This window comes from Pocillopora verrucosa, chromosome 13 (assembly GCF_036669915.1).
Source record: "Pocillopora verrucosa isolate sample1 chromosome 13, ASM3666991v2, whole genome shotgun sequence".
Classification (NCBI taxonomy): domain Eukaryota; kingdom Metazoa; phylum Cnidaria; class Anthozoa; order Scleractinia; family Pocilloporidae; genus Pocillopora; species Pocillopora verrucosa.
In genome coordinates, this window is record NC_089324.1 from 11861576 (window position 1) to 11874492 (window position 12917).

Sequence of the window (12917 nt, forward strand, 5' to 3'; positions counted from 1 at the left end):
CATGTGGTATTGAAACTCTTACAAAAATGTTTTGTAAGAATAAAAACAGCAAAACAAATTACAGCAATTAGTCACAAAAACAGAGCAAAAAACTGAAAAAAAAACAGCAACAACAATCGTGAAAAAAGAAAGATTAATCAGGTGTTGAATTTGTTTGTCTAAGGCATGAAATTTCTACTAAAAATATTGTCAACAAAAAGTCTCTGACAGTGTTTGAGGCAACTGAGCTTGACTGTTCCAAGGTTTTCTAACAAAGGCAACCAGTAATGTAGGTTAGGGAAGTAACTTATGTTCATAACTAACAAAGTTCTTTAAGTGTAGATAACAATGTAATTATTGTTAATTATTGTAGAAGTTGTGTACCAAGGAACAGCCAATGAATGTTTGATGATTTTGGCACATCAGTGAACCTGAGACATTAATTTGCATCACAATAAAAATATTTTTTGATCATGGAATCCAAGAGTCCTTTGAGGTTAGAAAGCAAATCTGTGATATGAGTACATTGGATTAATTGGCAATTTCCATTTAACACAACTGACAGCTGGTTCATGAGAAAATCCATATTAATGTAAAGATTTACTGAAACTTAGTTTGAATAATAAATTTCATGATCTTTAAGTTATAAACATATACATGTATGTATATCTCTTGGTAAGTTTTGTATAGCATACCTTTTATTGAGCCAAAGTTTTAAGCCTCTGAAATTACTCCTTTTCTTAAAACCTTCACATTCAAGGTATTGAGAATTTCTTAGAATTTATGTGGACCTCAGGATATTAAAATTGCCTCAAATTCAATTCCCAGAAATTCCCAAGAGTTCCACACTTCTTAAATTATAGGTAGTTTGTAAAGCTAAGAATTCCTAGGAATTCCAAGGGATTCCAAGTCCTCACAAAACTGGAGTCTTCCTTTCCCAGAAATTCCCAGTAATTCCAAGCTTTTTAAATCAGAGTTAATTTGCATAGTTGGGAATTTTTGAGAATTCCTAGGAATTCCCAGGAATTCCCAGAAAACTGGGAATTCAGTTCGCAAGGGAAAGGTTCAATTATAGATAAAGATTCAAACTATTCTTGGTTTTCAATGTTAGTGAGTTTAATTAAGGGGGTGTACATTCAGTGATACAAGCCACATAAAAGAACTTCTGCAAAATTCCACTTACAGTATATTTTATATTTAAAATTTGAAAATTCTCTCAGATCTTTGTAGTTGCAAAAGGCATTTGCAACCAGTGTTTGTTGTTTTGGTTGTTCTTATGGTGTAACAGATACCAAAAAAAAGATGTAAGGCTAGAGGTTGTCATTTTTATATTGTTGGAGGAAAGACAGCCTCTCCAATCTCCTGTATTTGCAACTCCTTTTGTCTACCTCAGTGTCACTGATTAAGTTAGTACTTTTGCAGACAATCTGATATGGCCACTCTCCCAAGAGTGTTATTTCTTTAGGTTAATGACATTCTTTGTGGTTTTTATTCTCATTGAAGGTGTAAGAATATTGCATTTCCATTCCCAAAACAGGTTTCTGTATAGTAATCTTCTTAAGGAAACATCACCTTTTGCTCCAGGTGATGTGCTTCTAAATTAGAAACATAGTACATCCACAGAGAGACAGTCTTGTATTACAATTGCAATAAAGCTAGCCTACTTGGCAAAAGTAATGTTAAATTAGCAGACTTGTCCATCTAGTTAAGTTCTCCACTGCAGGTAAAAGTTCAGTTAAGTTACAATAGGTACTTTAGTTATTTCTTAGTAATTAATATAAGTTGCTCTATTGCTCTGCTTACTGGCACATTTATATGAATGAATTTGCATTCTTGGAAGCTAACATTTAACATTCCAAAACTTACTGCATTTGTTAGCTCCTCCACCTCTTGAAATGACAATCTTCCAAATGCTAAAGTTTCTTAAATATTGCTCATATTAATTTCCCTAAAAGTCTATGGTTATTGTTAAATTGAATCACCTATTGTAAATAAAACATGTTAAAGTTCATCTTGTGAATCTCATTTTAACTTCATGAGCTCTTGGATGATCTTACAGTGCTCTATGGTGGCCGAGAACTGCCAATAGAAAAATCCGCATTTTTGAAAGAAAATTGTTTTCTTTTTTATTTTGATTTACATTTTTTTTTATTTTTCAATTTATTTTTTTATTTTTAAAATAGAGTGAAAGTAAAATCAATTGAAATAAAAATAAAATAAAATAAAACCAAAGTACAATAAAATAAAACCAAAGTAAAATAAAACCAAAGTAAAATAAAATAAAACCAAAGTAAAATAAAATGAAATTATTCGACCCAGCCGAGAGCTGCCACTACCAGCATGCATTGCGTGCGTTACTGTCACACGCTCGAGTTCATCATGGCCGATGCATGGAAGAGGCTCAATGAAAAAGTTAAAGCAAAGCGTACCAAAAAAAACCAGCCCAAGGACCATCGAAGGAAAGATGAACTGACAGTTCAACGTTTGTCAGCAGAAGTTTCTGGAAAGGCCCAAAAGTATACAAGGATTGGGCCAAGAGAGTTTGCTCCCTTCGACGAAACGGAGGAATTGACCATTGGTAATATCAAGAGCGCTTGTGAGAGGCATTTTCAACAAAAAATCGGAAAGAATCTCGTATGTGATATCTTAGCAGGAGAACAGGGCCCATCGTGCAAGACTCTTGCCCAAATACCGGACTTAAAGGTTGTATACGTCCGCTTCATTCCAGATCCAGCTGATGAAGGCGATGTCAACAGCACCCAGAATTCCACGAGAAAGAGGAAGGACGCAACTGGAGAGTCCTCGACTTATACCGAATTTAATCCTCCGCCGTCAAAATCAAGGTCAAGCCCCAGTAAACTTATGCATTCGAGACAGAAATTACCCACACAAGCAGCGGGCACAAAAAGTACGTATTACCCTCGAAGTTTATCAATTTCTGACATGATCAAACTTGGCAAAATCAACACAAATACCGCCACTACTATTGTGAGCCTCATTGAGCCTCTTCCATGCATCGGCCATGATGAACTCGAGCGTGTGACATTCGGTATTCGGTAGTCATGGCGGCTGGTTGTAAGTTTTCCCTCTCTCCTGTTTTTACCGTTTTTTTAGTTTGTCTCTTAGCCTGCAATAGTTTTACTTTCTTCAAAATACGACTATCTCATCCCAAGACTTGTCTGCATCCTGTTGGAGGCGTCATAGGCTTGGAGACGACTCGAAACTTCTTTGTTGCACTGACATCGCGAGTCCGCCATCTTGGAACACGTGCGAAGGGATATTTTGGTACAGACCTAACTCGATATCCCAATTCTGTTTCTACATTTAATATCTCAAGATTAGTACAATGTGGAGACATCGAAATAAACCCTGGACCAGGACAGTCATTATCTCCGGGATTATCCACAACTCGCAAAAAACCTCTTTGGAAGTGCCCTTGTGATGTATGTACGAAGCCGGTTCGCTCCAATCAGAAAGGGATTCTCTGCGATGGTTGTAACAAATGGTTCCACCTAAAGTGCATTACCATGGATCTACAGGCTTATATTGACTTGGGGTCTTCTGATGAGCAGTGGTTCTGTGACAAAAATTGTGGGTGGCCTTTTAACTTCACTGATTCATTCTTTGAATCGTCCTTCTCAACTGGGCAGAATGTAAGCTTAAGCTCTGATGTCTCTGCGGAATCTTCTCCTCGCTCTGCTAATGGCTTCTCTAAGTGCTTACTATTAAATACGAGGAGTATTCGAAACAAGATCAACGACCTAAATGCTCTGTTATTAATGGACTCCTTTGACATTGTTGCCTTGACGGAGACTTGGTTAGACAATGAATTTGATGACCGTGATCTACATCTTGAGGGTTATAGTATCCATCGTCGGGATAGACGTGGTAAGCGTGGTGGAGGAGTGTTGCTCGCAACTAAATCACACCTGCCATGTGTACGGAGACACGATCTTGAGGTAAATGCGGAGATGCTAGCCTGTGAATTAAAGACCAGTAATACACGATGTCTATTATTTGCAGTTTTTTACAGACCACCAGACGTCGAAGAGACGTTCTTGGATGAATTCAGGAGATTTCTCAATAAAGCTTCTGGTACAGGAATCGCTGATTTAATTATCACTGGCGATTTTAATTTTCCCTGTGTCGATTGGTCTACTGGATCACCAACTAGTTTAGACAATTTGACTGAAACTTTTTGTGAAATCCTGGATGACCATTTTCTCACCCAAACAAACCCTTATATCACCCGTCCCAGTGCCACTAATACCTTATCATCTGGTAACATCTTAGACCTTGTGTTGACGAATCATGAATCACTCATCGAAGGAACTACTGTGCACCCAAATGGATTTGATTCAGACCATTTCCCAGTCTGTTTCGCGATCAAGAAAAAGTTCAACAGGCCCAAAAACAGTCAAAGATTAGTTTACCGATATGATAAAGCTGACATTGATGGTCTAAGAAATACATTCTCTCACATTTTATGGGATTCCTATATATCTTGTGAGGACATTGACTCAGGTACGGCGAATTTCCAAGATCTTGTTCTCGCGGCAGTCAATCAACATGTACCAAAGATGAAGCTTAGACGCAAGCCAAGACCTCCATGGATAGATAAAGAGGTCTTAAAGTTAGTGAGGAAAAAGAAAGTCTTGTGGAAGCGTTTAAGGGCCAATGCTTCTCATGAGGTGACAACAAAGTTTAAATTTCTTAGGAAACAGACCAAACGTCTTATCTCCTTTAAGTATTTCCAGTACTTAAAGTCTCTATCGGATAAGCTGAAGACTAATCCAAGGAAGTTTTGGTCTTTTCATTCTCTTAAATCCAAGAGCAAGAGACTGCCAGAAGTAATAACTTACTCTGGCAAAGCCAGGTCTGCTAAAGATCCTGTGGAAAAAGCTTCCCTGTTCAATGAATTCTTCAGCTCCGTGTTCTCTACAAAAACATCAAACTCTGACAGCTCTCATGTTGATGTGATCAACCCTAACTTATTGATGGATGTATTCACTTCGTACAGTGAAGTAAAGAATATCCTCTGCAACTTAGACATTAATAAAGCAACTGGAGTAGACGGCATTCCTGCGAGGATATTGAGGGACTGTGCAGAGGAGCTATCTTACCCATTGGTTCTACTGTTTAACTTGTCGTTCAGGTGTGGGAGAGTTCCTTCTTCATGGAAAAGAGCTAATGTCACTCCTGTGTTTAAATCAGATGCTAAAGATGTGGTAGAGAATTATCGATCTATATCCCTGTTATCGATTCCAAGTAAATGCCAAGAGAAGATTGTATATAATGCCATATATCCTCATGTGGCCCCTTACCTGACAGATTGGCAACATGGTTTCATAAGGGGTCGCTCGTGTGCTACCCAGTTGGTATTAACACACCATCAGTGGACAAAGGCCTTGGATGATGGACTACAGGTGGATGTTGTGTTCTTAGATTTTTCTAAGGCATTTGACAGAGTATCACACGATATACTCCTTCTGAAGTTGTGTAATTTCGGCATCTCTGGTAGCCTACTAAGATGGTGCGAGGATTATTTGACCCACAGAGAGCAAAGGGTTGTTATTGAGGGACAGAGTTCTGCCTGGTCTGTCATCCCATCCGGTGTACCACAGGGCTCCCTACTAGGGCCATTATTTTTTGCAATATTCATTAGTGATTTGCCTAATGTGGTTATGCCTGGAAACACAATCGCACTGTACGCAGATGATTGTAAAACATCAAGACTGATAAACTGTACATCAGACCAACATGATTTTCAATCTGACCTGAATAATCTACACATCTGGAGTCAGCGAAATCTAATGGATTTTAATGTAAAGAAATGCAAACTGATGCGTATCACGAAAAAAAGTATGCCTTTTCGTTCTGACCTTAAGCTGAATGAGAGCTCTCTGGAAGAAACATCTGAATTCTGTGATCTTGGATTAGTTACTAGTAACAAGTTGTCCTGGAATGCTCATGTTGATAAGATATCAAGCAAGGCTAACAAGATTCTTGGCCTTATTAAAAGGACATGCAAGGGTATGAAAGATGTTAACACGTTAAGAAGGTTGTACTGTGCTTTGGTAAGGTCCCAATTGGAATACTGTACTATTGTCTGGTCACCCTTCACGGCTAGAAACATTAACAGATTGGAAAGGATTCAGCGAAGAGCCACCAAGTTTATTCTAAAAACTGATGATGATTACAACACTCGTAAAGAACAACTGCACCTGTTATCTCTAGAGGACAGACGCTTCTTTTTTGATGTACTATTTTTTTATAGAGTTCTTAATGGGTATATTAATATAGATATATCCTCTTATATCCAATTTTATTCGCATTCGGAAAGATACTCGTTGAGGGGTAAGGACGAACTTAAATTAAAAAAGAACTACGCGAGGACTAATACTTTTAAGTTTTGCTATTTTAATAGGATTGTCCACATGTGGAATGGGCTGCCACTATCGGTCCGTCAGGCTCCAAGTGTTTCTTGTTTTAAAAGGGGTGTAAGGGATTACTTGACTGCAAGATCTGATTGATTTTAGTTTGGATTTGTTTTTTTTTTTTTGTTAAAGGTGGTCTGCCGTGCATGGGGATTTATCTCTTTTGCGGACCATCCTTATGGCACCTTTCCTTTTACTCTTTTGTATTATTATCTATTAATGTAAGTATGTAAGTAAGTAGTAAGTTATATGTGCCATTAAATTGTAATAAATAAAATAAAAAATAAAAATAAACGCACGCAATGCATGCTGGTAGTGGCAGCTCTCGGCTGGGTCGAATAATTTCATTTTATTTTACTTTGGTTTTATTTTATTTTACTTTGGTTTTATTTTATTTTACTTTGGTTTTATTTTATTTTACTTTGGTTTTATTTTATTTTACTTTGGTTTTATTTTATTTTACTTTGGTTTTATTTTATTTTATTTTTATTTCAATTGATTTTACTTTCACTCTATTTTAAAAATAAAAAATAAATTGAAAAATAAAAAAAAATGTAAATCAAAATAAAAAAGAAAACAATTTTCTTTCAAAAATGCGGATTTTTCTATTGGCAGTTCTCGGCCACCATAGTGCTCAGTACTGGCTAAGATTTGATCAAGAAATCTGAAAATTCTTTCTCAGAGTTTCTTTCTTATTATACCCAGTGTTAGATCTTTCAAGTACTGCTTCTAAACTTCCTCTTGTCAATTCACACACACCATCTCAAAGAAATGTGTTTGATGAGTGTAACGTAAATTTGAATTGCAACTTACTTTATCAGTAAAGAGCACACCCATGCCTTCTTTTGCTTCTTTTAAAGTGAACCCAGCATAACATCTAAACAACTATTGATGCAGCTCCACAGTGACAAACAAACAATCTTAATTTTTTTTACTTAAAACTCTGTTACAATTTATGGATGCATGTGGAGTATTTTTATGATAGAAGTGATCATTATCCCTTATTAAGTGTTTATTCATTTTTTTATTAATTTTTATGGTATAATTTGTAGCCATTTAAGATAGTATAGAACATCCACATCAGCTTATCCTGCATCAAGCTGCACATAGTCGTGATAGATAGGTAAGTTGGATCATGTGTGCTATCATGTAGAGGCCAGACTTACAGCCATCCACATTAGGGTTATCTCAAACAGGAAACTGAAGCAGGTCCAGCAGAAGCAGCACAGAAACCTGCTGGCAATGCCATTTGACAGCTGGGAGTAGTACAAGACAACAGAGTAGACCCTGCACAGCTGCTGAGAACCTGTTCTCATCTCAAAGGCCCAACCCATGAGAACTTAAGAACTCAACAAAAACCACAACAAAAAACGGCTCCTTTAGATGCCACCAAGTTTGCAAATGAAAACGAGCAACAATAATGTAATTTTATAATATTTAAAGAGGGATTGGGACGAATTTAAAGGTTCAATAACAAAGACAGCGGTCTGTAACAGAATCCGGAAAGACGCAACATCAACTATCTGTATCATTCAGGTAAATTCCGAGTCATTTATTTGACGATTATTTTTAACTAAAAGCTCTATTTTGGACGTTGGCGAACTTACATCTACGCGTTGGTAAAGCGACCATCATTCGTTAAAAATGGTAGATTTTCCCGCAGAAAGTTGTTGTTCCAACAACAGTATGCCACAGCTGACAGTTTAAAAATTGAGGTTATGAGTAATTCTATACAAAAGCAAAGCTGACTTCTTGCAATGAAATAGTACGATTTTCTGACATCATTGTCACTGTGTGGCAGGGTGCAACCATGCTTGAGTGGGATTTATTTTCGACTAAGTTCTGAAATCGTGAAAACAACCTCCATATCAAACCATAAAACGGTCAGCAATAGATTCCATCCACCAAAACCACCTCGGTCGAGAGGGACTGACGTGGAATGATGGACACCTCATGACGTATTATACTTAGAGACAATTAGGAAGCTACGAAAACATGCCGATTCATCCCGATGATTTGAGTGTGATATTAGTCGGGAGGCAGCTCGCCAAAAAACGATTTTCGCTAAACATTTTGAGTAGAAGCAGGCAACATAGCTCAAAATCTTCGTCTTGCCACCCTGATTAAGAATCGTGCTGTTGCCCACTCCAAATGTTATGATATCTGTCATTAAGCGGGTTTTTTGTCTAGGCCCTCGCTCCTGCAGCATGAGGCTGAACTGTAACATTTATATAAACCCAATAAAAAGTGCACGATACGATGGGGAAATAGCTGAATCTTTGCTGCTTGACATTTAGAGCTCGATAGACAGTAGTGTGGGAGATAAAATGCGTCACGTGACTTGTTATGAAGAGTCACGTGACTTTCCGATAAAATCGGTTTTAAAGCATAAAAGACGCTCTATTCACACCTTCCTTTAATATAGTTTTCAACTTTCTGACGTTTCTCACTTCGATTTACACATCCAACAATAAAAACACAAAAATGCAACGGGTGATCAGCTATGATGGGTCACTTGATGTAATGAAATCATTCTATTTTCAGTCATTCTATAGCGTTTCCAACCTATGTAACATTTCCTATGAGTTAGCATTTTTCATGTAAACAGACTGAAATTTATTCTACTTGGCCGCACGGTTTACCGGCAGTGTTCCTGTCGTTTCTGCACCTGTCGCCACATTTACATGCCTTGGAACAGCAAAGAGATAGTTGAACGCAAGTGCAGCGTCGGTTTACACAGCATCCGCCTTCTCGGGAGCACCCACAGTATGCTAACTGTAAACACGCCGCTGACACTTCTTCTCGCGTCATTAACTTTGGCTTCAGAAGGCCTTCACTGTAGTACCATCCGCTGTCTTCAGGTTTTGGGAGAGAAGGACATGATTCCAGTGCTTTATTCCATACCATGGTCTGATAGTTTGCCCGCTTTATGTGGAGAATCAGTGCATCTTGAGTCGGAGGTAGGGCGTCAAGATCTTTCTTGGATTTGCGAAACGCTGCTGCTCTTTCTTTATTGATTTCCACTTCTTGTGTTCCCGGATTGTAGAGTTTGCATACAAAAGCTTCAGCTTTGGCAAGAACGTCAGCACTGATTTGACTTTCTTCTCCAAGGTGTTCCAAGAGATCAGGTGCATCTTCGAAGACTTTCCATGCCGATGCCTTGCCCACACCATAGAACTGGCTTGTCGTATCACAGCCAGTAATTGCATGAAATGCCAGAAGCGACTTCCTCTTCTCCTCGGAGAGCGGGATTCTGTGAACGGGTATGTAACGCCTTTGTCTTGATGTACCCGCAAACATCCATATCTCTTGACAAAGGTGCTCTCGGTGTGCCAAAAGGAGGACAAGAACGTCCGTATCACGACACAAAATGTTGACTTGCTTGTACCTTCTTGCTGCTGCGTCTCGGGCATGCAGTACTATTCTAGTATCTGCCTCCTCATGATCTGATGCGAGCTCTCTTACATCTTGTCGTGATGTGTCAGATGACCACACCTTCAGTGGCTCCTTGAAGCCTCCATTGATCACCAGCTCTCGCCCAGGAGGCGCGCTGTAACTCTCCGAGATTTCAGTAGAGTGGAAATGAGCTAGGCTAGCCTTGTTATCTTCTAGAATGATGAATATGTAAATCGAAATGAGAAACGTCAGAAAGTTGAAAACTATATTAAAGGAAAGTGTGAATAGAGCGTCTTTTATGCTTTAAAACCGATTTTATTGGAAAGTCACGTGACTCTTCATAACTGATCACGTGACGCATTTTATCACCCACACTACTGTCTATCAAGCTCTAAACGTCAAGTATCAAAGATTCAGCTATTTCCCCATCCTATTGTGCACTTTTTATTGGGTTTATATAAATGTTATAGTTCAGCCTCGTTTTCATGCTGCAGGAGCGAGGGCCTAGACAAAAAACCCGCTTAATGACAGATATCATAACATTTGGAGTGGGCAACAGCACGATTCTTAATCAGGGTGGCAAGACGAAGATTTTAAGCTATGTTGCCTGCTTTTACTCAAAATGTTTAGCGAAAATGAAAAATGAGCGCCCTTCGTGACAGTGCTTCCTGACTATGTTGTTTGGGAAATTACATCAAAACTTTACACCCGAGAAATGGTAAGTATTAATTTATTGTTTGATGGTAGTGTTATAAAACGTTTTGCGAAATTTTAGGCAGATATTTCAGATAATTAAAAGGTGCCAAGGTGTTAGGTAGTTTTGGTGGATGTCAGGAGTGGCCATCCACCAAAACACTGATCAAAACCATCATGAGTATTTTTCTAACTTTATCTAAAGCCATTGTTAGATCTTCAAGGAAACAAAAGATTTATATTCCGCAAAACGTTAGCAGTTAGTGTTCTGGCTAATTATTTCTTATAATGCACAATTGCTGACCAAACGTTCATAATGAAATCATAACACGTAAAATTGAAGTGGTTTTGGTGGATGTTTCTCTCTCCATAGTTCTTAAGTCAGCACCTTTTATTATTGAAACCATAATCATAACATGGTGCTAATATAGAATACAAAGGGTTTTGGTGTGGCAATCATGTACTCTTGAAATACGATAAGAGAGAGTTTTTAACTGAATAAACAGATACTTGCAACAAAATTCCATATCCAGAAATTTCTTCCACTACTTCCTCTAAAATCATTACTTTTAAATACTACAAATCAGCACATCAGTAATTGTTATCAGGGGTCTGAATATCTTATAAATCTTTCACATTTATTTCAAGTAACCTATTTCATACGGATGATTAATTATACACTCAAGATGTAGAATGGCTTACATTTTACAAATTATTTCCCTTTTAATTTATGAACACACAGTGACAGGCCTTTGCCACATTGGTAAATGAAATCATTATATACCGTGTATTTTGTGATAATTGACCACAATAGAGGACAGTTGTAACTGAATGTTTTCTTGGTTGTTTGTTTGTTTATTTTTTGTACACAGCATCCAAAACAATGGAGGAGATAAATTTCAATAGCAAATTTTATTAATGGTCAAAATTAAATAACATTGGAAGATCAAATTAACTTTGTTACCCAAATTAACTTTGGTTTCTCGCTTATGCCAGGCTCCTAATATTCAAAAGCATTTATTATTATTTTTGTGTTCTTTTGGGTAACATTACTTGAAAAATAAACACGGAGAAAGGAAAACACAAAGGATTAAACTTGAAGCTAAATCAAAGTTAAAATTTGAGCCATAGCTGATCCAAATACTGAGCACTTAACCCATTTAGTAAAGTTCATGTATATGTCAGCCAGCTTGTCACAAGTTTTCCCCCTCTCTCCTCCAAAAGTCTCTGTAAACAAATTTTTCTATGTGGTCCCATATTGATAAGTACATTACAGCTCCTCGATCTCCTTCTCTCAAAATAAGGTAACTCTAAATTTAATAATGTAATTGACTTGATAAAACTCTAACTATAACTGGCTGTTACTCGCAACATTAATTTCTTGATATTTAAGCCAAACTGTTTTGTAGTCTTAATGCTTTGTGATCTTTACATTTTTGGCATTGCCATTTCCTCTTTGAGTTGATTGCCCAATCTGGTACTTGCACACATTCAGGGTGATACCAACTGGAATATCTAAAGCACATAACATATTCTTTCTTGTCATTTGGCAGTCGACATTTGCAAAAAATTTGTACCAATGTCTTGTTTTCAACGACATGACAAGGAACCCTTCTTATAGTCTTTGGAAAGGGAATAACTTTGGCACTTTCAAGACATGTGACATAGTGCTGTCGCATCAGTGCTTGATCGTAACGCTGAGTCGTTGGATCTAAACCTTGGCATAAATCTGTGGCAAATGCTAAGGCAAAAAGCCCACAGTCAGCAGAACCTATCTGCTTTTGTACCTTCTCATTGATGAAGGTGACTGTATCACCAGCATGCAGCAACATCTGACAGGCATGTTCAACTCCAATGGCATTTGGCTTGATGAACAGGCTGTCAAAGACTCTGACAGTGCCAGGATGTGACACACCAATTGTGCTAAGACATAGCCAGTGTCCAACATTTTTGATTTGCACAAACTCAGATGTTGCTGGATCGACCAAATGACCTCTTATAGCAGGATCACAAAGGCCATCAACCAGAGGAAATTGTTTCTTAAGAAGGATTTGGCCAGCATTGATTTCTGTGTCATAAAGCCATCCATTTTTGTCCAAAATGTTGTTTTTGGTGGCTTCCAGGATTGTGAGTCGCGATTCCGGATCGTCCGGGCAAACATTTTGTAAAGTTAACCAAATTTTTGGTGATGAACTGTCATCGTCAATCACTACTGCTGCAGGAGGAGGTTTCTTTACAGTTTCCTTCTTTTCATTTTTCGTTTCATTTTTGTTGTATAATTTGGGTGATGGGGAACCTTCCATTTCGCCTTCTTTACCACTGTTTTCTTTTAGCTTTCCAAATTCACATTCCTGCTTGCCATACACGTCAGTTTCTCTTTCACAATTTTCACTTCCTTTGGATGTGGTTGTT